This window comes from Bombina bombina, chromosome 1 (genome assembly GCF_027579735.1).
Source record: "Bombina bombina isolate aBomBom1 chromosome 1, aBomBom1.pri, whole genome shotgun sequence".
NCBI lineage: Eukaryota > Metazoa > Chordata > Amphibia > Anura > Bombinatoridae > Bombina > Bombina bombina.
In genome coordinates, this window is record NC_069499.1 from 1,368,048,294 (window position 1) to 1,368,071,822 (window position 23,529).

Genomic DNA, 23,529 nt, shown 5'->3' on the forward strand with positions numbered 1-23,529 from the left:
TTACAAGCTTCCCTTCCTCCTACTAATTTGTATATATTTCCTCTATTACAGTGTTTACCTGTATCTGTCTATTATTTTGCTAAAGAACAAAAAAACACTCAAGTACCTATTGGCCCCTATGTTTATTACTTTTCTTTATAAAGCAAGCAGTATCAGCCAGCACCTGGGTCACTTGCACGCCACGTAGGGGTACCACCAAACCCTACCAATCATGTCAAATAAAATCCAAAGGATGTGGCAGCAATGGGTGAAGTCAAATAATTTTATTTAAGCACAGCAAACACAGCGATGCATGATTAAGGGAAGGTGTTCCCGAAACGTCGCTGTGTTTGCTGTGCTTAAATAAAATTATTTGACTTCACCCATTGCTGCCACATCCTTTGGATTTTATTTATTCCTTTTCATCACATATATCCCCTCACATATATTACTTTCAAATAAGAGTCCACAAGCTGTTGTATATGGGATATACAGTCCTACCAGGATGAGGCAAAGTTTCCCAAACCTCAGAAGCCTTTAAAACCCCTCCCACCTCACTCATACCTTAGTTTTTAACTTTGCCTCTGTTGGAGGTGGTTGAAGCATGGTGATGGGCTTGATTTCTTCAGTGAAAAGCGCTTCAGAGCAAATTGAAGCCCAGTTCCCTCAGAGTACAGTGCTTGTCAAAAGGAATGTGATTGGAGTACTGACTCATGATACAATGTTTTTGCCTCAAGGGAAATACTTCATAGGCTTTCTGTAAATTCGGTCACAGGGACTCGTCTTCTGCCTCACTTTAAAGATCCACGTTATACTCCTATTCAATTACTTCTGCTGATATGTTTCAGTACTGGTTTAGCTGTGGACGAGTATCTATAGGTAAGTATGTTTTGTACTTTTTATTAGACACTCACAGCTATGTTTATGGGCACTTTTAAGATGTTTAAAAGTTTAACTATATATACTGTATGTGTATGTATGGCCCTGGGACAGATACTTACTTTTCCCCTTGCCTTTTTTTGCGCAAAAAACATTTTCAATCCGCGTGTCAAAACCGATACATAAAATGCTCATTGGGTTCATGTGCCATATTACATGACAGAAACTTGCTTAAAAATACTTGTATATAATCAACACTTATAATACTTGTCAAGCTAGCGCGCCAGAGTACACTCACAATTTAATTTGAAACGCTCGTCAAATTTGACGCAGCCTTCCAAATACAAACAGCACGTTAATGGATAGGCACACACTAGCACGCCCTTTTTTTCAGATAAAATGGTATCTTGAAATTGCACACACTGACCATTAATGCTTACCTAGGTTGCATTTGCTTAGCACTTTGTAAAGGGGGTATATTTTTTTCCCTCCTCAAAAAGCTTGCCTTAAGGGGTAATAGTAATTATTGCATCTATTATTTACTGAAATAATGGAGCAACAGCAATCTGTCCCTAAATTTACCATAGGAACTACTACTGAAAATCTTACTACTAAAGCTAAGTGTGCTTATAGTAAAACAACTGAAGTAGCTTCTGCATCATTTATCTGACTCATGCTTACATTATTTTATCGCATACCGATCAATCTAATGATGTTTGTATGTGTATTAATGCACCTACGGTCTCCTTACAGATAGATGCAAAAGGCGTACCTCCAGCAAAGAACAAATTCATTACTACTGCTATTATGAGGGCCCTGGGTGCACTACCGCCTTCAAATAAACGAAAATGGTAAGTTCAAATTCAACCTTCTACTAGTAATTTAAGTCCTGACCTACAAATCCTGAAGTATTTTCGAACGATGAGGATTCCTCTAACAGTGAAGCTCCCTCACCGGACATAGAACCTGATCATTTCTCCTATTTGTTTAAAATTTAACATATTCGTTCTCTTTTGAAGGAAGTCTTAGTCACTTTAGGGATTGATGATAAACCCTGTAATCGTTTAAATTCATTATATAAAACTGTTGTCAATCACCCTGAGATTTTCCCTATACCTGATGCTGTATCTGAAATGATTGCTAAGTAATGGTCTAACAGAAAAACACAGGAGTATAGCGCTAATAGCTAAAAGAGAACAAGGCCACTCTAAAACAGTCACCCCAGGACTGTCACGAAGAAAACAAATTAGGAGAAAAAGAGAGGGCGCTAAGAGCTGAGTTCTCACCACACTTGGTCAAATAACAGGAGATGCAAATAAAATTGAAATGAATACCTTTACTCACATTAAAATACAATTACAACATTACACATTAAAATAAAGTAGAATGGACGTCTCCCTTTAAAAATTGGATTACCACCTTAAAAAATATAAAATTATGGAAAAAAATATTTTTAGTTAAAATGTTTGAGCTTTGTAAAAAGATGCAGCAAGATTGTTACAATGTTAATATAGTTCTGCAGTGAGATCTTCACAGTCTTTGTAACAAAGTTTCTTGTGTTGACTGATCGAAAAAAATGTTACAATTCAGCAAATAATGTCAGCGTGGAGTTAATATAGTAGGATTTTTCATAAAAGTTAAGCGATCATGTTGAACACCTTATTCAGGTTATACTCACACTCTTCCAAACGATTGTAATAGCGGCTTGATAGCTTACACTTTTGGAGATTATCAAAAGTAAACAATATCTCCAAAGTGTTAGTCACTTTCCTTACTTTTTTGAGTCGGCTGACCCAGGTCAGCGTGATTGGAAACTGCTTTCTTTGCTCCAAAATTCCTAAGCTTGAATCGGCTGAACCCGGTCAGCGTGATTGGAGACAGCTTGTTTTTTCAAACCTCTATATGTCCGATATTGCAGGATTTCCAAGGGGATAATGAAAGTCCACAGACCCGCACTTAGCGTGAATCACGCGCGGGTTACAGAGTTAAACTAGGTACCTAGATTTAAAGATAGAGTAAAGTCTTTTGTTGGGAACAACACAAGTAAGTCTACGCGTTTCACCCGATAGGGCTTTTTCAAGATACTGGTTAGTTCCCGGGACAGGGTTTAAATGATCCTTGAATTGTGTTCATTGGTTGTGAGTTTTTCAATTAAAGGTGGAATTATGATAAGGCTTATTTATACTTAAGGTGGTATGTTATCTTCGTTTGAATTGGGTCATCCGTTCAGTCAATAAAAGCTGGTACACATAATATTTATAAAAAGTTTTTATCGCGCTCAAACTTAAAAATATCATAGCATATGTATGAATTTCAGTTAAGGTGGTAGAACTCGATTAAGGTGGTAAAACCAAAGGTGGTATTTTATTAAGAATTAATGAATTTCATATCTATTGAGATAGACAGTTTAATTATCTAGTACATAAAGAATAGAAATGATCAAAGAAATTATTTGTTAGAATTCTTTGGACGTCAGCTTATCATAATTGGATATTAAATGGTGCTGGAGAATAAAGAATGATTTCTCCAACATAGGTGTGTCCGGTCCACGGCGTCATCCTTACTTGTGGGATATTCTCTTCCCCAACAGGAAATGGCAAAGAGCCCAGCAAAGCTGGTCACATGATCCCTCCTAGGCTCCGCCTACCCCAGTCATTCTCTTTGCCGTTGTACAGGCAACATCTCCACGGAGATGGCTTAGAGTTTTTTAGTGTTTAACTGTAGTTTTTATTATTCAATCAAGAGTTTGTTATTTTAAAATAGTGCTGGTATGTACTATTTACTCAGAAACAGAAAAGAGATGAAGATTTCTGTTTGTATGAGGAAAATGATTTTAGCACCGTAACTAAAATCCATGGCTGTTCCACACAGGACTGTTGAGAGCAATTAACTTCAGTTGGGGGAACAGTGTGCAGTCTCTTACTGCTTGAGGTATGACACATTCTAACAAGACGATGTAATGCTGGAAGCTGTCATTTTCCCTATGGGATCCGGTAAGCCATGTTTATTAAGATAGTAAATAAGGGCTTCACAAGGGCTTATTAAGACTGTAGACTTTTTCTGGGCTAAATCGATTCATTATTAACACATATTTAGCCTTGAGGAATCATTTATTCTGGGTATTTTGATATGATTATATCGGCAGGCACTGTTTTAGACACCTTATTCTTTAGGGGCTTTCCCTAATCATAGTCAGAGCCTCATTTTCGCGCCGGTATGGCGCACTTGTTTTTGAGGACAGCATGGCATGCAGCTGCATGTGTGTGGAGCTCTGATACATAGAAAAGTCTTTCTGAAGGCATCATTTGGTATCGTATTCCCCTTTGGGCTTGGTTGGGTCTCAGCAAAGCAGATTCCAGGGACTGTAAAGGGGTTAAATATAAAAACGGCTCCGGTTCCGTTATTTTAAGGGTTAAAGCTTCCAAATTTGGTGTGCAATACTTTTAAGGCTTTAAGACACTGTGGTGAAATTTTGGTGAATTTTGAACAATTCCTTCATACTTTTTCGCAATTGCAGTAATAAAGTGTGTTTAGTTTAAAATTTAAAGTGACAGTAACGGTTTTATTTTAAAACGTTTTTTGTGCTTTGTTATCAAGTTTATGCCTGTTTAACATGTCTGAACTACCAGATAGATTGTGTTCTGACTGTGGGGAAACCAAGGTTCCTTCTCATTTAACTATATGTATTTTATGTCATAAAAAAATTTAGTAAAAATGATGCCCAAGATGATTCCTCAAGTGAGGGGAGTAAGCATGGTACTGCATCATCCCCTCCTTCGTCTACACCAGTCTTGCCCATACAGGAGGCCCCTAGTACATCTAGTGCGCCAATACTCCTTACTATGCAACATTTAACGGCTGTAATGGATAATTCTATCAAAAACATTTTAGCCAATATGCCCACTTATCAGCGAAAGCGCGACTGCTCTGTTTTAGAAAATTCTGTAGAGCATGAGAACGCTGATGATATGGTTTCTGAAGGGCCCCTACACCAGTCTGAGGGGGCCAGGGAGGTTTTGTCTGAGGGAGAAATTTCAGATTCAGGAAACATTTCTCAACAAGCTGAACCTGATGTGATTACTTTTAAATTTAAGTTGGAACATCTCCGCGCTCTGCTTAAGGAGGTGTTATCCAATTTGGATGATTGTGATTATCTGGTCATTCCAGAACCACTATGTAAAATGGAAAAGTTCTTAGAGGCCCCGGGGCCCCCCGAAGCTTTTCCTATATCCAAGCGGGTGGCGTACATTGTTAGTAAAGAATGGGACAGGCCCGGTATACCTTTAGTACCTCCCCCCATATTTATAAAATTGTTTTCCTATAGTCGACCCCAGAAAGGACTGATGGCAGACAGTCCCCAAGGTCGAGGGGGCGGTTTCTACTCTACACAAGCGCGCCACTATACCCATAGAAGATAGTTGTGCTTTCCAAGATCCTATGGATAAAAAATTAGAAGGTCTGCTAAAGATGTTTGTTCAGCAAGGTTCCCTTCTACAACCAATTGCATGCATTGTCCCTGTCACTGCAGCCGCGTGTTTCTAGTTTGATGAGCTAGGAAAGGCGATTATTAGTAATTCTTCTTCTTATGAGGAGATTATGGACAGAATTCGTGCTCTTAAATTGGCTAATTCTTTCACCCTAGACGCCACCTTGCAATTGGCTAGGTTAGCGGCGAAAAAATTCTGGGTTTGCTATTGTGGCGCAGAGCGCTTTGGTTAAAATCTTGGGCAGCGGATGCGTCTTCCAAGAACAAATTGCTTGACATTCCTTTCAAGGGGAAAACACTCTTTGGCCCTGACTTGAAAGAGATTATCTCTGATATCACTGGGGGCAAGGGCCACGCCCTTCCTCAGGATAGGTCTTTTCAAGACCAAAAATAAACCTAAGTTTCGTCCCTTTCGCAGAAACGGATCAGCCCTAAGGGCTACGTCCTCTAAGCAGGAAGGTAATACTTCTCAAGCCAATCCAGCCTGGAGACCTATGCAAGGCTGGAACAAAGGAAAGCAGGCCAGGAAACCTGCCACTGCTACCAAGACAGCATGAAATGCGGGCCCCCGATCCGGGACCGGATCTGGTGGGGGGCAGACTCTCTCTCTTCGCTCAGGCTTGGGCAAGAGATGTTCTGGATCCTTGGGCGCTAGAAATAGTCTCCCAAGGTTATTCTCTGGAGTTCAAGGGGCTTCCTCCAAGGGGGAGGTTCCACAGGTCTCAGTTGTCTTCAGACCACATAAGAAGACAGGCATTCTTACATTGGGTAGAAGACCTGCTAAAAATGGGAGTGATTCATCCTGTTCCATTAGGAGAACAAGGGATGGGGTTCTACTCCAATCTGTTCATAGTTCCCAAAAAAGAGGGAACGTTCAGACCAATCTTAGATCTCAAGATCTTGAACAAGTTTCTCAAGGTTCCATCGTTCAAGATGGAAACCATTCGAACACTTCTTCCTTCCATCCGGGAAGGTCAATTCATGACCAAGGTGGATTTCAAGGATGCGTATCTACATATTCCTATCCACAAGGAACATCATCGGTTCCTAAGGTTTGCATTCCTGGACAAGCATTTCCAGTTCGTGGCGTTTTCTTTCGGATTAGCCACTGCTCCTAGGATTTTCTCATAGGTACTAGGGTCCCTTCTGGCGGTGCTAAGACCAAGGGGCATTGCTGTAGTACCTTACTTGGACGACATTCTGATTCGAGCGTCGTCCCTTCCTCAAGTAAAGGCTCACACGGACATTGTCCTGGCCTTTCTCAGATCTCACGGATGGAAAGTGAACGTGGAAAAGAGTTCTCTATCTCCGTCAACGAGGGTTCCCTTCTTGGGAACTATAATAGACTCCTTAGAAATGAGGATTTTTCTGACAGAAGCCAGAAAAACAAAACTTCTAGACTCTTGTCGGATACTTCATTCCGTTCCTCTTCCTTCCATAGCGCAGTGCATGGAAGTGATAGGTTTGATGGTAGCGGCAATGGACATAGTTCCTTTTGTGCGCATTCATCTAAGACCATTACAACTGTTCATGCTCAGTCAGTGGAATGGGGACTATTCAGACTTGTCTCCGAAGATACAAGTAAATCAGAGGACCAGAGACTCATTCCGTTGGTGGCTGTCCCTGGACAACCTGTCACAAGGGATGACCTTCCGCAGACCAGAGTGGGTCATTGTCACGACCGACGCCAGTCTGATGGGCTGGGGCGCGGTCTGGGGATCCCTGAAAGCTCAGGGTCTTTGGTCTCGGGTAGAATCTCTTCTACCGATAAATATTCTGGAACTGAGAGCGATATTCAATGCTCTCAAAGCTTGGCCTCAGCTAGCGAGGGCCAAGTTCATACATCAACCATCAGGGGGGAACAAGGAGTTCCCTAGCGATGGAAGAAGTGACCAAAATCATTCTATGGGCGGAGTCTCACTCCTGCCACCTGTCTGCTATCCACATCCCAGGAGTGGAAAATTGGGAAGCGGATTTTCTGAGTCGTCAGACATTGCATCCGGGGGAGTGGGAACTCCATCCGGAAATCTTTGCCCAAGTCACTCAACCGTGGGGCATTCCAGACATGGATCTGATGGCCTCTCGTCAGAACTTCAGAGTTCCTTACTACGGGTACAGATCCAGGGATCCCAAGGCGGCTCTAGTGGATGCACTAGTAGCACCTTGGACCTTCAAACTAGCTTATGTGTTCCCGCCGTTTCCTCTCATCCCCAGGCTGGTAGCCAGGATCAATCAGGAGAGGGCGTCGGTGATTTTGATAGCTCCTGCGTGGCCACGCAGGACTTGGTATGCAGATCTGGTGAATATGTCATCGGCTCCACCATGGAAGCTACCTTTGAGACGAGACCTTCTTGTTCTAGGTCCGTTCGACCCACTCCAGCTGACTGCTTGGAGATTGAACGCTTGATCTTATCAAAGCGAGGGTTCTCAGATTCTGTTATTAATACTCTTGTTCAGGCCTGAAATCCTGTAACCAGAAAAATTACCACATAATTTGGTATATCTGTTGGTGTGAATCTGCAGGATTCCCTTGGGACAAGGTTAAGATTCCTAAGAGTCTATCCTTCCTTCGAGAAGGATTGGAAAAAGGATTATCTGCAAGTTCCTTGATGGGACAGATTTCTGCCTTGTCTGTGTTACTTCACAAAAAGCTGGCAGCTGTGCCAGATGTTCTAGCCTTTGTTCAGGCTCTGGTTAGAATCAAGCCTGTTTACAAAATTTTGACTCCTCCTTGGAGTCTCAACCTAGTTCTTTCAGTTCTTCAGGGGGTTCCGTTTGAACCCTTACATTCCGTTGATATTAAGTTATTATCTTGGAAAGTTTTGTTTTTGGTTGCAATTTCTTCTGCTAGAAGAGTTTCAGAATTATCTGCTCTGCAGTGTTCTTCTCCTTATCTGGTGTTCCATGCAGATAAGGTGGTTTTGCGTACTAAACCTGGTTTTCTTCCAAAAGTTGTTTCTAACAAAAACATTAACCAGGAGATAGTTGTGCCTTCTTTGTGTCCTAATCCAGTTTCAAAGAAGGAACGTTTGTTGCACAACTTGGATGTAGTTCGTGCTCTCAAATTTTACTTAGCAGCTACTAAGGATTTCAGACAAACTTTGTCTTTGTTTGTTGTTTATTCTGGTAAACGGAGAGGTCAAAAAGCAACTTCTACCTCTCTCTCCTTCTGGATTAAAAGCATTATCCGATTGGCTTATGAGACTGCCGGACGGCAGCCTCCTGAAAGAATCACAGCTCACTCCACTAGGGCTGTGGCTTCCACATGGGCCTTCAAGAACGAGGCTTCTGTTGATCAGATATGTAAGGCAGCGACTTGGTCTTCACTGCACACTTTTTCTAAATTTTACAAATTTGATACTTTTGCTTCTTCTGAGGCTATTTTTGGGAGAAAGGTTTTGCAAGCCGTGGTGCCTTCCATTTAGGTGACCTGATTTGCTCCCTCCCTTCATCCGTGTCCTAAAGCTTTGGTATTGGTTCCCACAAGTAAGGATGACGCCGTGGACCGGACACACCTATGTTGGAGAAAACAGAATTTATGTTTACCTGATAAATTACTTTCTCCAACGGTGTGTCCGGTCCACGGCCCGCCCTGGTTTTTTTAATCAGGTCTGATAATTTATTTTCTTTAACTACAGTCACCACGGTAACATATGGTTTCTCCTATGCAAATATTCCTCCTTAACGTCGGTCGAATGACTGGGGTAGGCGGAGCCTAGGAGGGATCATGTGACCAGCTTTGCTGGGCTCTTTGCCATTTCCTGTTGGGGAAGAGAATATCCCACAAGTAAGGATGACGCCGTGGACCGGACACACCGTTGGAGAAAGTAATTTATCAGGTAAACATAAATTCTGTTTTTCGTTATATATAACCTTGTAGTAGATTAATCAAATTATGAAACCTTTTTACTAAATGTTATAAAATTCTTTTTTTAATTTCTGAAGTTCTGAAGAATTATTTATCTTTTATACATTCTAGAGTAATTGTTATCAGTTTTCCATATAGGATTTGGGATATTTTCATATATTGTCTATATATTAATTGTAAATATATTATATCTTAATTCCTAAAAAAGGGGATAGGTCTATCTCTGAATTGAGACCTCAGGGGGAAAAGGGTATCAAATTTATAGATTAGTTCGGCTTCTTTTTTGAGTATTTTGCTTTCGAAGTCCCCTCCTCTCCAGTCTCCTCTGACCTTACATATTCCCCAATATTTTAAATGCTGTAAATTATTTTTGTGGATCTCTCTAAAATGTTTATATAAGTGGGTGTCTAGATTCCCTTTTTCAATATTACAGAGATGTTCCCTGATCCTGTCACGTAAAAATCTGGTGGTCTCTCCAATATAAAATAAATGACATGAGCATTTTAAAAGATATATAATGCCTTTGTGAGAACATCTTATAGTGTCTTTAATTTTAAAATCTATATTTGTCCCTATTATCTGAATGGAGCTAATTTTGCTACTATACCTACAAGCCCTACATGAAATGCAGGGAAAAAAACCTTTTAGATTATTCCCTCTGAGATCTTGATCTACCATAGTAACATTGTCTCTTTAGGACACTGGGAGCTAGAATTTGCTTTAGATTTCTAGCTTTTCTAAAAATGATTTTAGGTTTGTATGCTAGGAGATCTCCTATCAAGGGATCTTTTTTGACTATGTGCCAATGTTTTGTAATTATTTTACGTAATGTTTGGTGATCGTCATTATAGTTTGTTATTAGTGCTACATCATACTCATTTTTATTATCCCTGATGGCTGATGTGTTTTTATCTTTATACTGTAAGAGAGAACTTCTCTCTGTTGTTTTGGCTCTAATCATGGCTCCTTCTAGTTCTTGCTCACTGTACCCTCTTTCGTAGAATCTCTGTTGGAGGACATTCACCTGGGTCTCAAAGTCTGTATATTTAGAGCAATTTTTCTTAATTCTAAGGTATTGACCTATGGGTATATTGCCTTTCCATCTTTCATGGTGGCAACTCTTCTTATGTGCATACCCATTACAGTCTACTTGTTTGAAGAATGTTTTAGAAGCTAAACTACCCTCATCTACGAATAATTCTAAATCTAGAAAAGAAATGGAAGTTTTACTATATTGGTAGGTGAAATGAAGACCCTTATCATTGGTATTCATCGCTTGAAAGAACAATTTCAGGTTTTCTTCCGAGCCTTTCCATATTATTAGTATATCATCTATATACCTCTTGAAGAGCACGAGGTCCGCGCCAAATTCATGCGACATAAGGAAGTGATCCTCCCAATCTCCCATGAATATGTTAGCGTAACTTGGCGCGAACCTCGTGCCCATCGCGGTACCCTCTAGTTGAAGATAATATCTACCATTGAATTCGAATTAAGCCCTGTTCATGATCAATGATCGTGTAAAGGGATGTAACGTCACTAGTTGCAAGGAAATAATTCTCTTCCCATTTAATTTTTTCAACTAATTGTAGTACTTGAGTGGAATCTTTCAAATAGGTGTTGAGATTCAGAAATACGTTAAAAATCTCAACACCTATTTGAAAGATTCCACTCAAGTACTACAATTAGTTGAAAAAATTAAATGGGAAGAGAATTATTTCCTTGCAACTAGTGACGTTACATCCCTTTACACGATCATTGATCATGAACAGGGCTTAAGGGCCATTGAAAACACTCTGGAATCAGATAAAGATATGGATAATCATCTTAGAAAGTTCATTCTAAAAGGAATAAAATTTATATTAGAAAACAATTATTTCGAATTCAATGGTAGATATTATCTTCAACTAGAGGGTACCGCGATGGGCACGAGGTTCGCGCCAAGTTACGCTAACATATTCATGGGAGATTGGGAGGATCACTTCCTTATGTCGCATGAATTTGGCGCGGACCTCGTGCTCTTCAAGAGGTATATAGACGATATACTAATAATATGGAAAGGCTCGGAAGAAAACCTGAAATTGTTCTTTCAAGCGATGAATACCAATGATAAGGGTCTTCATTTCACCTACCAATATAGTAAAACTTCCATTTCTTTTCTAGATTTAGAATTATTCGTAGATGAGGGTAGTTTAGCTTCTAAAACATTCTTCAAACAAGTAGACTGTAATGGGTATGTACATAAGAAGAGTTGCCACCATGAAAGATGGAAAGGCAATATACCCATAGGTCAATACCTTAGAATTAAGAAAAATTGCTCTAAATATACAGACTTTGAGACCCAGGTGAATGTCCTCCAACAGAGATTCTACGAAAGAGGGTACAGTGAGCAAGAACTAGAAGGAGCCATGATTAGAGCCAAAACAACAGAGAGAAGTTCTCTCTTACAGTATAAAGATAAAAACACATCAGCCATCAGGGATAATAAAAATGAGTATGATGTAGCACTAATAACAAACTATAATGACGATCACCAAACATTACGTAAAATAATTACAAAACATTGGCACATAGTCAAAAAAGATCCCTTGATAGGAGATCTCCTAGCATACAAACCTAAAATCATTTTTAGAAAAGCTAGAAATCTAAAGCAAATTCTAGCTCCCAGTGTCCTAAAGAGAGACAATGTTACTATGGTAGATCAAGATCTCAGAGGGAATAATCTAAAAGGTTTTTTTCCCTGCATTTCATGTAGGGCTTGTAGGTATAGTAGCAAAATTAGCTCCATTCAGATAATAGGGACAAATATAGATTTTAAAATTAAAGACACTATAAGATGTTCTCACAAAGGCATTATATATCTTTTAAAATGTTCATGTGATTTATTTTATATTGGAGAGACCACCAGATTTTTACGTGACAGGATCAGGGAACATCTCTGTAATATTGAAAAAGGGAATCTAGACACCCACTTATATAAACATTTTAGAGAGATCCACAAAAATAATTTACAGCATTTAAAATATTGGGGAATATGTAAGGTCAGAGGAGACTGGAGAGGAGGGGACTTCGAAAGCAAAATACTCAAAAAAGAAGCCGAACTAATCTATAAATTTGATACCCTTTTCCCCCGAGGTCTCAATTCAGAGATAGACCTATCCCCTTTTTTAGGAATTAAGATATAATATATTTACAATTAATATATAGACAATATATGAAAATATCCCAAATCCTATATGGAAAACTGATAACAATTACTCTAGAATGTATAAAAGATAAATAATTCTTCAGAACTTCAGAAATTAAAAAAAGAATTTCTCCAACATAGGTGTGTCCGGTCCACGGCGTCATCCTTACTTGTGGGATATTCTCTTCCCCAACAGGAAATGGCAAAGAGCCCAGCAAAGCTGGTCACATGATCCCTCCTAGGCTCCGCCTACCCCAGTCATTCTCTTTGCCGTTGTACAGGCAACATCTCCACGGAGATGGCTTAGAGTTTTTTAGTGTTTAACTGTAGTTTTTTTATTCAATCAAGAGTTTGTTATTTTAAAATAGTGCTGGTATGTACTATTTACTCTGAAACAGAAAAGAGATGAAGATTTCTGTTTGTAAGAGGAAAATGATTTTAGCAACCGTTACTAAAATCCATGGCTGTTCCACACAGGACTGTTGAGAGGAATTAACTTCAGTTGGGGGAACAGTGAGCAGTCTTTTGCTGCTTGAGGTATGACACATTCTAACAAGACGATGTAATGCTGGAAGCTGTCATTTTCCCTATGGGATCCGGTAAGCCATTTTTATTCAGACAGTAAATAAGGGCTTCACAAGGGCTTATTAAGACTGTAGACATTTTCTGGGCTAAATCGATTCATATATACACATATTTAGCCTTGAGGAATCATTTAATCTGGGTATTTTTGTAAAATAATATCGGCAGGCACTGTTTTAGACACCTTATTCTCTAGGGGCTTTCCCTAATCATAGGCAGAGCCTCATTTTCGCGCCGGTATTGCGCACTTGTTTTTGAGAAGCATGACATGCAGTCGCATGTGTGAGGAGCTCTGATACATAGAAAAGACTTTCTGAAGGCGTCATTTGGTATCGTATTCCCCTTTGGGCTTGGTTGGGTCTCAGCAAAGCAGATACCAGGGACTGTAAAGGGGTTAAAGATAAAAACGGCTCCGGTTCCGTTATTTTAAGGGTTAAAGCTTCCAAATTTGGTGTGCAATACTTTTAAGGCTTTAAGACACTGTGGTGAAATTTTGGTGAATTTTGAACAATTCCTTCATACTTTTTCGCAATTGCAGTAATAAAGTGTGTTCAGTTTAAAATTTAAAGTGACAGTAACGGTTTTATTTTAAAACGTTTTTTGTACTTTGTTATCAAGTTTATGCCTGTTTAACATGTCTGAACTACCAGATAGACTGTGTTCTGAATGTGGGGAAGCCAAGGTTCCTTCTCATTTAAATAGATGTGATTTATGTGACACTGAAAATGATGCCCAAGATGATTCCTCAAGTGAGGGGAGTAAGCATGGTACTGCATCATTCCCTCCTTCGTCTACACCAGTCTTGCCCACTCAGGAGGCCCCTAGTACATCTAGCGCGCCAATACTCCTTACTATGCAACAATTAACGGCTGTAATGGATAATTCTATCAAAAACATTTTAGCCAAAATGCCCACTTATCAGCGCAAGCGCGACTGCTCTGTTTTAGATACTGAAGAGCATGGGGACGCTGATGATAATGGTTCTGAAATGCCCCTACACCAGTCTGAGGGGGCCAGGGAGGTTTTGTCTGAGGGAGAAATTTCAGATTCAGGGAAAATTTCTCAACAAGCTGAACCCGATGTGATTACATTTAAATTTAAGTTGGAACATCTCCGCGCTCTGCTTAAGGAGGTATTATCCACTCTGGATGATTGTGAGAATTTGATCATCCCAGAGAAACTATGTAAAATGGACAAGTTCCTAGAGGTCCTGGGGCTCCCAGAAGCTTTTCCTATACCCAAGCGGGTGGCGGACATTGTAAATAAAGAATGGGAAAGGCCCGGTATACCTTTCGTCCCTCCCCCCATATTTAAAAAATTGTTTCCTATGGTCGACCCCAGAAAGGACTTATGGCAGACAGTCCCCAAGGTCGAGGGAGCGGTTTCTACTTTAAACAAACGCACCACTATACCCATAGAAGATAGTTGTGCTTTCAAAGATCCTATGGATAAAAAATTAGAAGGTTTGCTTAAAAAGATGTTTGTTCAGCAAGGTTACCTTCTACAACCAATTTCATGCATTGTCCCTGTCACTACAGCCGCGTGTTTCTGGTTCGATGAGCTAGTAAAGGCGATCGATAGTGATTCTCCTCCTTATGAGGAGATTATGGACAGAATCCGTGCTCTCAAATTGGCCAATTCTTTCACCCTAGACGCCACTTTGCAATTGGCTAGGTTAGCGGCGAAACATTCTGGGTTTGCTATTGTGGCGCGCAGAGCGCTTTGGTTGAAATCTTGGTCAGCGGATGCATCTTCCAAGAACAAACTACTTAACATTCCTTTCAAGGGGAAAACGCTGTTTGGCCCTGACTTGAAAGAGATTATCTCTGATATCACTGGGGGTAAGGGCCACGCCCTTCCTCAGGATAGGTCTTTCAAGGCCAAAAATAAACCTAATTTTCGTCCCTTTCGTAGAAACGGACCAGCCCCAAGTGCTACGTCCTCTAAGCAAGAGGGTAATACTTCTCAAGCCAAGCCAGCCTGGAGACCAATGCAAGGCTGGAACAAGGGAAAGCAGGCCAAGAAACCTGCCACTGCTACCAAGACAGCATGAAATGTTGGCCCCCGATCCGGGACCGGATCTGGTGGGGGGCAGACTCTCTCTCTTTGCTCAGGCTTGGGCAAGAGATGTTCTGGATCCTTGGGCACTAGAAATAGTCTCCCAAGGTTATCTTCTGGAATTCAAGGGGCTTCCCCCAAGGGGGAGGTTCCACAGGTCTCAATTGTCTTCAGACCATATAAAGAGACAGGCATTCTTACATTGTGTAGAAGACCTGTTAAAAATGGGAGTGATTCATCCTGTTCCATTAGGAGAACAAGGGATGGGGTTCTACTCCAATCTGTTCATAGTTCCCAAAAAAGAGGGAACGTTCAGACCAATCTTAGATCTCAAGATCTTAAACAAGTTTCTCAAGGTTCCATCGTTCAAAATGGAAACCATTCGAACAATTCTTCCTTCCATCCAGGAAGGTCAATTCATGACCACGGTGGATTTAAAGGATGCGTATCTACATATTCCTATCCACAAGGAACATCATCGGTTCCTAAGGTTCGCATTCCTGGACAAGCATTACCAGTTCGTGGCGCTTCCTTTCGGATTAGCCACTGCTCCAAGGATTTTCACAAAGGTACTAGGGTCCCTTCTAGCGGTACTAAGACCAAGGGGCATTGCAGTAGTTCCTTACTTGGACGACATTCTGATTCAAGCGTCGTCCCTTCCTCAAGCAAAGGCTCACACGGACATAGTCCTGGCCTTTCTCAGATCTCACGGATGGAAAGTGAACGTGGAAAAGAGTTCTCTATCTCCGTCGACAAGGGTTCCCTTCTTGGGAACAATAATAGACTCCTTAGAAATGAGGATTTTTCTGACAGAGGCCAGAAAAACAAAACTTCTAAACTCTTGTCAAACACTTCATTCCGTTCCTCTTCCTTCCATAGCGCAGTGCATGGAAGTAATAGGTTTGATGGTAGCGGCAATGGACATAGTTCCTTTTGCGCGCATTCATCTAAGACCATTACAACTGTGCATGCTCAGTCAGTGGAATGGGGACTATACAGACTTGTCTCCGAAGATACAAGTAAATCAGAGGACCAGAGACTCACTCCGTTGGTGGCTGTCCCTGGACAACCTGTCACAAGGGATGACCTTCCGCAGACCAGAGTGGCTCTTTGTATCGACCGACGCCAGTCTGATGGGCTGGGGCGCGGTCTGGGGACCCCTGAAAGCTCAGGGTCTTTGGTCTCGGGAAGAATCTCTTCTACCGATAAATATTCTGGAACTGAGAGCGATATTCAATGCTCTCAAGGCTTGGCCTCAGCTAGCAAAGGCCAAGTTCATACGGTTTCAATCAGACAACATGACGACTGTTGCGTACATCAACCATCAGGGGGGAACAAGGAGTTCCCTGGCGATGGAAGAAGTGACCAAAATCATTCAATGGGCGGAGACTCACTCCTGCCACCTATCTGCAATCCACATCCCAGGAGTGGAAAATTGGGAAGCGGATTTTCTGAGTCGTCAGACATTACATCCGGGGGAGTGGGAACTCCATCCGGAAATCTTTGCCCAAATTACTCAACTGTGGGGCATTCCAGACATGGATCTGATGGCCTCTCGTCAGAACTTCAAGGTTCCTTGCTACGGGTCCAGATCCAGGGATCCCAAGGCGACTCTAGTAGATGCACTAGTAGCACCTTGGACCTTCAAACTAGCTTATGTATTCCCGCCGTTTCCTCTCATCCCCAGGCTGGTAGCCAGGATCAATCAAGAGAGGGCGTCGGTGATCTTGATAGCTCCTGCGTGGTCACGCAGGACTTGGTATGCAGATCTGGTGAATATGTCATCGGCTCCACCATGGAAGCTACCTTTGAGACGAGACCTTCTTGTTCAAGGTCCGTTCGAACATCCGAATCTGATCTCACTCCAGCTGACTGCTTGGAGATTGAACGCTTGATCTTATCAAAACGAGGGTTCTCAGATTCTGTTATTGATACTCTTGTTCAGGCCAGAAAGCCTGTAACTAGAAAAATTTACCACAAAATATGGAAAAAATATATCTGTTGGTGTGAATCTAAAGGATTCCCTTGGGACAAGGTAAAGATTCCTAAGATTCTATCCTTTCTTCAAGAAGGATTGGAGAAAGGATTATCTGCAAGTTCCTTGAAGGGACAGATTTCTGCCTTGTCTGTGTTACTTCACAAAAAGCTGGCAGCTGTGCCAGATGTTCAAGCCTTTGTTCAGGCTCTGGTTAGAATCAAGCCTGTTTACAAACCTTTGACTCCTCCTTGGAGTCTCAACTTAGTTCTTTCAGTTCTTCAGGGGGTTCCGTTTGAACCCTTACATTCCGTTGATATTAAGTTATTATCTTGGAAAGTTTTGTTTTTGGTTGCAATTTCTTCTGCTAGAAGAGTTTCAGAATTATCTTCTCTGCAGTGTTCTCCTCCTTATCTGGTGTTCCATGCAGATAAGGTGGTTTTACGTACTAAACCTGGTTTTCTTCCAAAAGTTGTTTCTAACAAAAACATTAACCAGGAGATAGTCGTACCTTCTTTGTGTCCGAAACCAGTTTCGAAGAAGGAACGTTTGTTGCACAATTTGGATGTTGTTCGCGCTCTAAAATTCTATTTAGATGCTACAAAGGATTTTAGACAAACATCTTCCTTGTTTGTTGTTTATTCTGGTAAAAGGAGAGGTCAAAAAGCAACTTCTACCTCTCTCTCTTTTTGGATTAAAAGCATCATCAGATTGGCTTATGTGACTGCCGGACGGCAGCCTCCTGAAAGAATCACAGCTCATTCCACTAGGGCTGTGGCTTCCACATGGGCCTTCAAGAACGAGGCTTCTGTTGATCAGATATGTAGGGCAGCGACTTGGTCTTCACTGCACACTTTTACCAAATTTTACAAGTTTGATACTTTTGCTTCTTCTGAGGCTATTTTTGGGAGAAAGGTTTTGCAAGCCGTGGTGCCTTCCATTTAGGTGACCTGATTTGCTCCCTCCCTTCATCCGTGTCCTAAAGCTTTGGTATTGGTTCCCACAAGTAAGGATGACGCCGTGGACCGGACACACCTATGTTGGAGAAAACAGAATTTATGTTTACCTGATAAATTACTTTCTCCAACGGTGTGTCCGGTCCACGGCCCGCCCTGGTTTTTTAATCAGGTCTGATAATTTATTTTCTTTAACTACAGTCTCCACGGTATCATATGGTTTCTCCTATGCAAATATTCCTCCTTAACGTCGGTCGAATGACTGGGGTAGGCGGAGCCTAGGAGGGATCATGTGACCAGCTTTGCTGGGCTCTTTGCCATTTCCTGTTGGGGAAGAGAATATCCCACAAGTAAGGATGACGCCGTGGACCGGACACACCGTTGGAGAAAGTAATTTATCAGGTAAACATAAATTCTGTTTTTATAACATTTAGTAAAAAGGTTTCATAATTTGATTAATCTACTACAAGGTTATATATAACGAAAATCATTCTTTATTCTCCAGCACCATTTAATATCCAATTATGATAAGCTGACGTCCAATGAATTCTAACAAATAATTTCTTTGATCATTTCTATTCTTTATGTACTAGATAATTAAACTGTCTATCTCAATAGATATGAAATTCATTAATTCTTAATAAAATACCACCTTTGGTTTTACCACCTTAATCGAGTTCTACCACCTTAACTGAAATTCATACATATGCTATGATATTTTTAAGTTTGAGCGCGATAAAAACTTTTTATAAATATTATGTGTACCAGCTTTTATTGACTGAACGGATGACCCAATTCAAACGAAGATAACATACCACCTTAAGTATAAATAAGCTTTATCATAATTCCACCTTTAATTGAAAAACTCACAACCAATGAACACAATTCAAGGATCATTTAAACCCTGTCCCGGGAACTAACCAGTATCTTGAAAAAGCCCTATCGGGTGAAACGCGTAGACTTACTTGTGTTGTTCCCAACAAAAGACTTTACTCTATCTTTAAATCTAGGTACCTAGTTTAACTCTGTAACCCGCGCGTGATTCACGCTAAGTGCGGGTCTGTGGACTTTCATTATCCCCTTGGAAATCCTGCAATATCTGACATATAGAGGTTTGAAAAAACAAGCTGTCTCCAATCACGCTGACCGGGTTCAGCCGATTCAAGCTTAGGAATTTTGGAGCAAAGAAAGCAGTTTCCAATCACGCTGACCTGGTTCAGCCGACTCAAAAAAGTAAGGAAAGTGACTAACACTTTGGAGATATTGTTTACTTTTGATAATCTCCAAAAGTGTAAGCTATCAAGCCGCTATTACAATCGTTTGGAAGAGTGTGAGTATAACCTGAATAAGGTGTTCAACATGATCGCTTAACTTTTATGAAAAATCCTACTATATTAACTCCACTCTGACATTATTTGCTGAATTGTAACATTTTTTTCGATCAGTCAACACAAGAAACTTTGTTACAAAGACTGTGAAGATCTCACTGCAGAACTATATTAACATTGTAACAATCTTGCTGCATCTTTTTACAAAGCTCAAACATTTTAACTAAAAATATTTTTTTCCATAATTTTATATTTTTTAAGGTGGTAATCCAATTTTTAAAGGGAGACGTCCCTTCTACTTTATTTTAATGTGTAATGTTGTAATTGTATTTTAATGTGAGTAAAGGTATTCATTTCAATTTTATTTGCATCTCCTGTTATTTGACCAAGTGTGGTGAGAACTCAGCTCTTAGCGCCCTCTCTTTTTCTCCTAATAAGTAATGGTCTAAGCCAGGTGTCTCTTTTAATGCCTCTACAAGGTTTAAAATACTATATCCTTTACCTGCTGCTAACTTAGAGTTATGGGAAACGGTTTCCAAAGTTTATTGGGCCATTTCCACTCAAGCTAAACTCACTACTATTTCTCTAAAAGACAGTACTTCTTTTAAAGAACTTTTAGATAGAAAACTTGAATCCTATCTAAGAAGGGCATTTCTACATACTGGCTATATACTTAGACCAGCTATATCTATTGCTAACGTGGCTGCTGCTTCTATTTATTGATTAACCAGTCTTGCACAACAGTTGTCCACTGACCCTGAATATTCTAATCTATTGAATTTAGCTCAAAATGTAAAGAATTTTATTTTCGATGCATTATTTGATATTATGAAAATTAACATCAAAAGTATGTCCAGCTATACTTACCAGACAAGCCCTATGGCTTAAATCCTGGAATGCTGACATGGTCTCTAAAACTAGATTACTGTCACTTTCTTTCCAAGGAATTAAATTGTTTGGGATTCTACTAGATTCTATTATGTCTACTATTACTGGAGGTAAGGGAGCTTTTCTTGATCAAGACAAAAAGTCAAAAGCTCCCAATCATTTTCGTTCTTTTCGTCAGAATAGAGAACAGAAAACTGACTCCTCCCTTAAACCCTCTGGCTCATTCTGGAGACTCACATCAAATTGGAACTAATCCAAACAGAATAAGAAATCTATTCCAGTCTCTTAGACCGCATGTACAGCCCCCAACCCAGTATTACTGGTAGGGGGGAAGATTAAACCTTTTTCAAAAAGCTTGGTTTCAATCTGTCCAAAATTCCTGGATTCAAAACATTATTTCTCAGGGATATCTAATATGATTCAAATAAGACCTCTCACATGAAGGTTCTTTCTCACCCATATTCCAAAAAGTTATATGAATTCTCAGACTTTTCTACAGTCTGTCTCAGATCTGGAAAATATGGGAGTAATTGTTCCAGTTCCTTTAAAGGAATAGGGGATGGGATTTTATTCAAATCTCTTCATTGTAACAAAGAAAGAAGACTGTCATGCCAATTCAGGATCTGAAAATTCTAAACAAAAGAATTCCAACTTTCAAAATGGAGACTATCAGGACTATTCAGCCTTTTGTTCAATGAAGGTCACTTTATGTCCACAAAAGATTTACAGGATGCTTAACTTCACGTCCCAATTCAGCCAAAACATTATCAGTTTCTGAGGTTCTCTTTTCTGGAAAAGCATGATAAGTTTGTTGTTCTTCTGTTTGGTCTAGCTGCAGCTCTAAGAATATTTACCAAGGTTCTCAGTGCCCTTTTATCTGTAATCAGAGCTCAGGGTATTGCAGTATTTCCTTACCTGGACAATATCTTGATACTAGCTCAATCTTGTTTAGCAGAATCTCCCACAAAAGACTGGTGTTGTTTCTTCAAAGAACATGATTGGAGGATCAATTTACCAGAGTTCCTTGATTCCTCGGTCAAAGGTCACCTTTTTAGGTTTCCAGATAGATTCAGTGTCCGTGACTCTTTCCCTGATAGAAAAGAGACAAATATAATTGATATCAGCTTGTCTGAACCTTCAGTCTTTCTCATTCCCTTCAGTGAGTCTGTGTATGGAAGTACTAGGTCTCATGATTGTAGCTTTGGAGGCAATTCCATTTGCTCAATTTCATAAGAGACTTCTTCAGCTTTGTATGCTGCACCAATGGTGCAAGGATTATACTGCGATATCCCAGGAGATAGTCTTAGATTCCAGCACACACCTATCCCTAAATATGTGGCTAAATCACCAGTCTATTACTCAGGGGGCTTCTTTTGCTCATCCTACCTAGGCTGTGATCACCACAGATGCAAGTTTTTCAGGTTGGGGAGCTGTCTCTGGGGTCTCTGACAGCACAAGGAGTTTGGAATCGTCAGCAGGTGAGGTTGCCAATCAATATTTTAGAACTCTGTGCGCTCTTCAGCTCCCTTCAGGCTTGGCCTCTGTTGAAAAAGGAGTCTTATCTCTGTCAAGGGGGTATTCACATTTCCCTAGCTGTGATGGCAGTATCTTGAATCTTTTCTTGGGCAGAAACCAATTCCGGCCTCATTACTGCGATTCACATCCCAGGTGTAGACAACTGGGAGGCAGAATACCTCAGTCGTCAGTCCCTACATCCAGAAGAGTGGTCTCTGATATATTACAAAAACACTCCCAGATAAGCTATATAAATGGAGCATCTACAAAACATTTATGCACAGAAAAATCTAGTGTACAATGCCCCTTTAACCCCTTAACGACCGAGGACGTGCCAGGTACGTCCCCCAAAAAACAGCAGTTAATGACCATGGACATACTGTACCTGGCACGTCCTTGGTCAAATTGAGCGATGGAAGCGATCTCAATCGCTTCCAGCTGCTCTCATGGTATTGCAACGATGCCTCGATATTGAGGGATTGTGCAATACCCTTTAGCCAGTAACCGATGAGATGGTGCCGATCGTCGGTAGCTTGGGAGGGTTAGGAGGGAGGGAGGCGGGTGGGCGGCCCATCGCTGGAGGACGGTGGGAGCGGGTGGGACCTCTACGCCAGGCTACAGGGAAAGAAAGAAAAAACTTTCAAAAGAGCAGAGCCGCAGCGGCAGGAAGGAGGGAGAGGGTGATCCTATGTGGGATCCGTGTTAGGAAAGGGATCTGGGAGGGGGTATGGTATGGTAAAGAGGGGGGGGGCAGCTACACTACAGAAAAGTTTTTCTTTCATGTAATTGGCAAGAGTCCATGAGCTAGTGACGTATGGGATATACATTCCTACCAGGAGGGGCAAAGTTTCCCAAACCTCAAATTGCCTATAAATACACCCCCCACCACACCCACAATTCAGTTTTTACAAACTTTGCCTCCTATGGAGGTGGTGAAGTAAGTTTGTGCTAGATTTCTACGTTGATATGCGCTTCTCAGCATGCTAAAGCCCGCTTCCTCTCAGTGCAGTGAATGACAGAGGGATGTGAAGGGAGTATTACCTATTGAATGCAATGGTCATCCTAACGGGGATCTATTTCATAGGTTCTCTGTTATCGGTTGTAGAGATTCATCTCCTACCTCCCTTTTCAGATTGACGATATACTCTTATATACCATTACGTCTGCTGATTCTCGTTTCAGTACTGGTTTTGCTATCTACTTTATGTAGATGAGTGTCTTTTGGTAAGTATGTTTTCCTTTATTAAGACACTCTTAGCTATGGTTTGGCACTTTTAAATGTAAAGTTCTAAATATAATGTTTGTACTTATATTTGCCATGATTCAGGTTTATCAGTATATTTCCTTTTTGCAGACTGTCAGTTTCATTTTGGGAAATGCACATATAAAAAAAAAATTCTTACCTGAAATTTTTCAGATTTACTTTTTTTCTAAATTGCTGGCTGTTAGGCTCGCGGGTGCGCAAAATGCTATAATTTATTGCGTCATTCTTGGCGCGAGAATTACGTTTGTTGATGTATTTTCGTCATTTCCGGCGTCTTAGTTGGCGCCGAGAATTTTCACGTAGTTGCGTCATCTATGACGCTCATGTTTGTTGCAGAAGTTTTTGGCGCCAAAAATATTTTGTCAGTTGTGGGCGTCATACTTGGCGCCAGACTTTTGACATTATTTAAGTCTTCATGTATTTTTGCTTCTGGTTTCCAGAAGCTTATTCTGTTTGCATTTTTTTCCCATTCCTGAAACTGTTATATAAGGAAATTGATAATTTTGCTTTATATGTTATTTTTTCTCTTACATATTGCAAGATGTCTTAATCGGATCCTGTTTC

General features: G+C 40.6%; 1 protein-coding gene across 6 annotated transcripts in view; it reads left to right on the top strand.

The window, feature by feature from the left end:
* The window catches only part of CRTC2 (CREB regulated transcription coactivator 2), a 377,120-nt gene that overhangs the window by 331,904 nt on the left and 21,687 nt on the right, over positions 1 to 23,529 (top strand). The gene's annotated exons all lie outside the window — the stretch shown is intronic.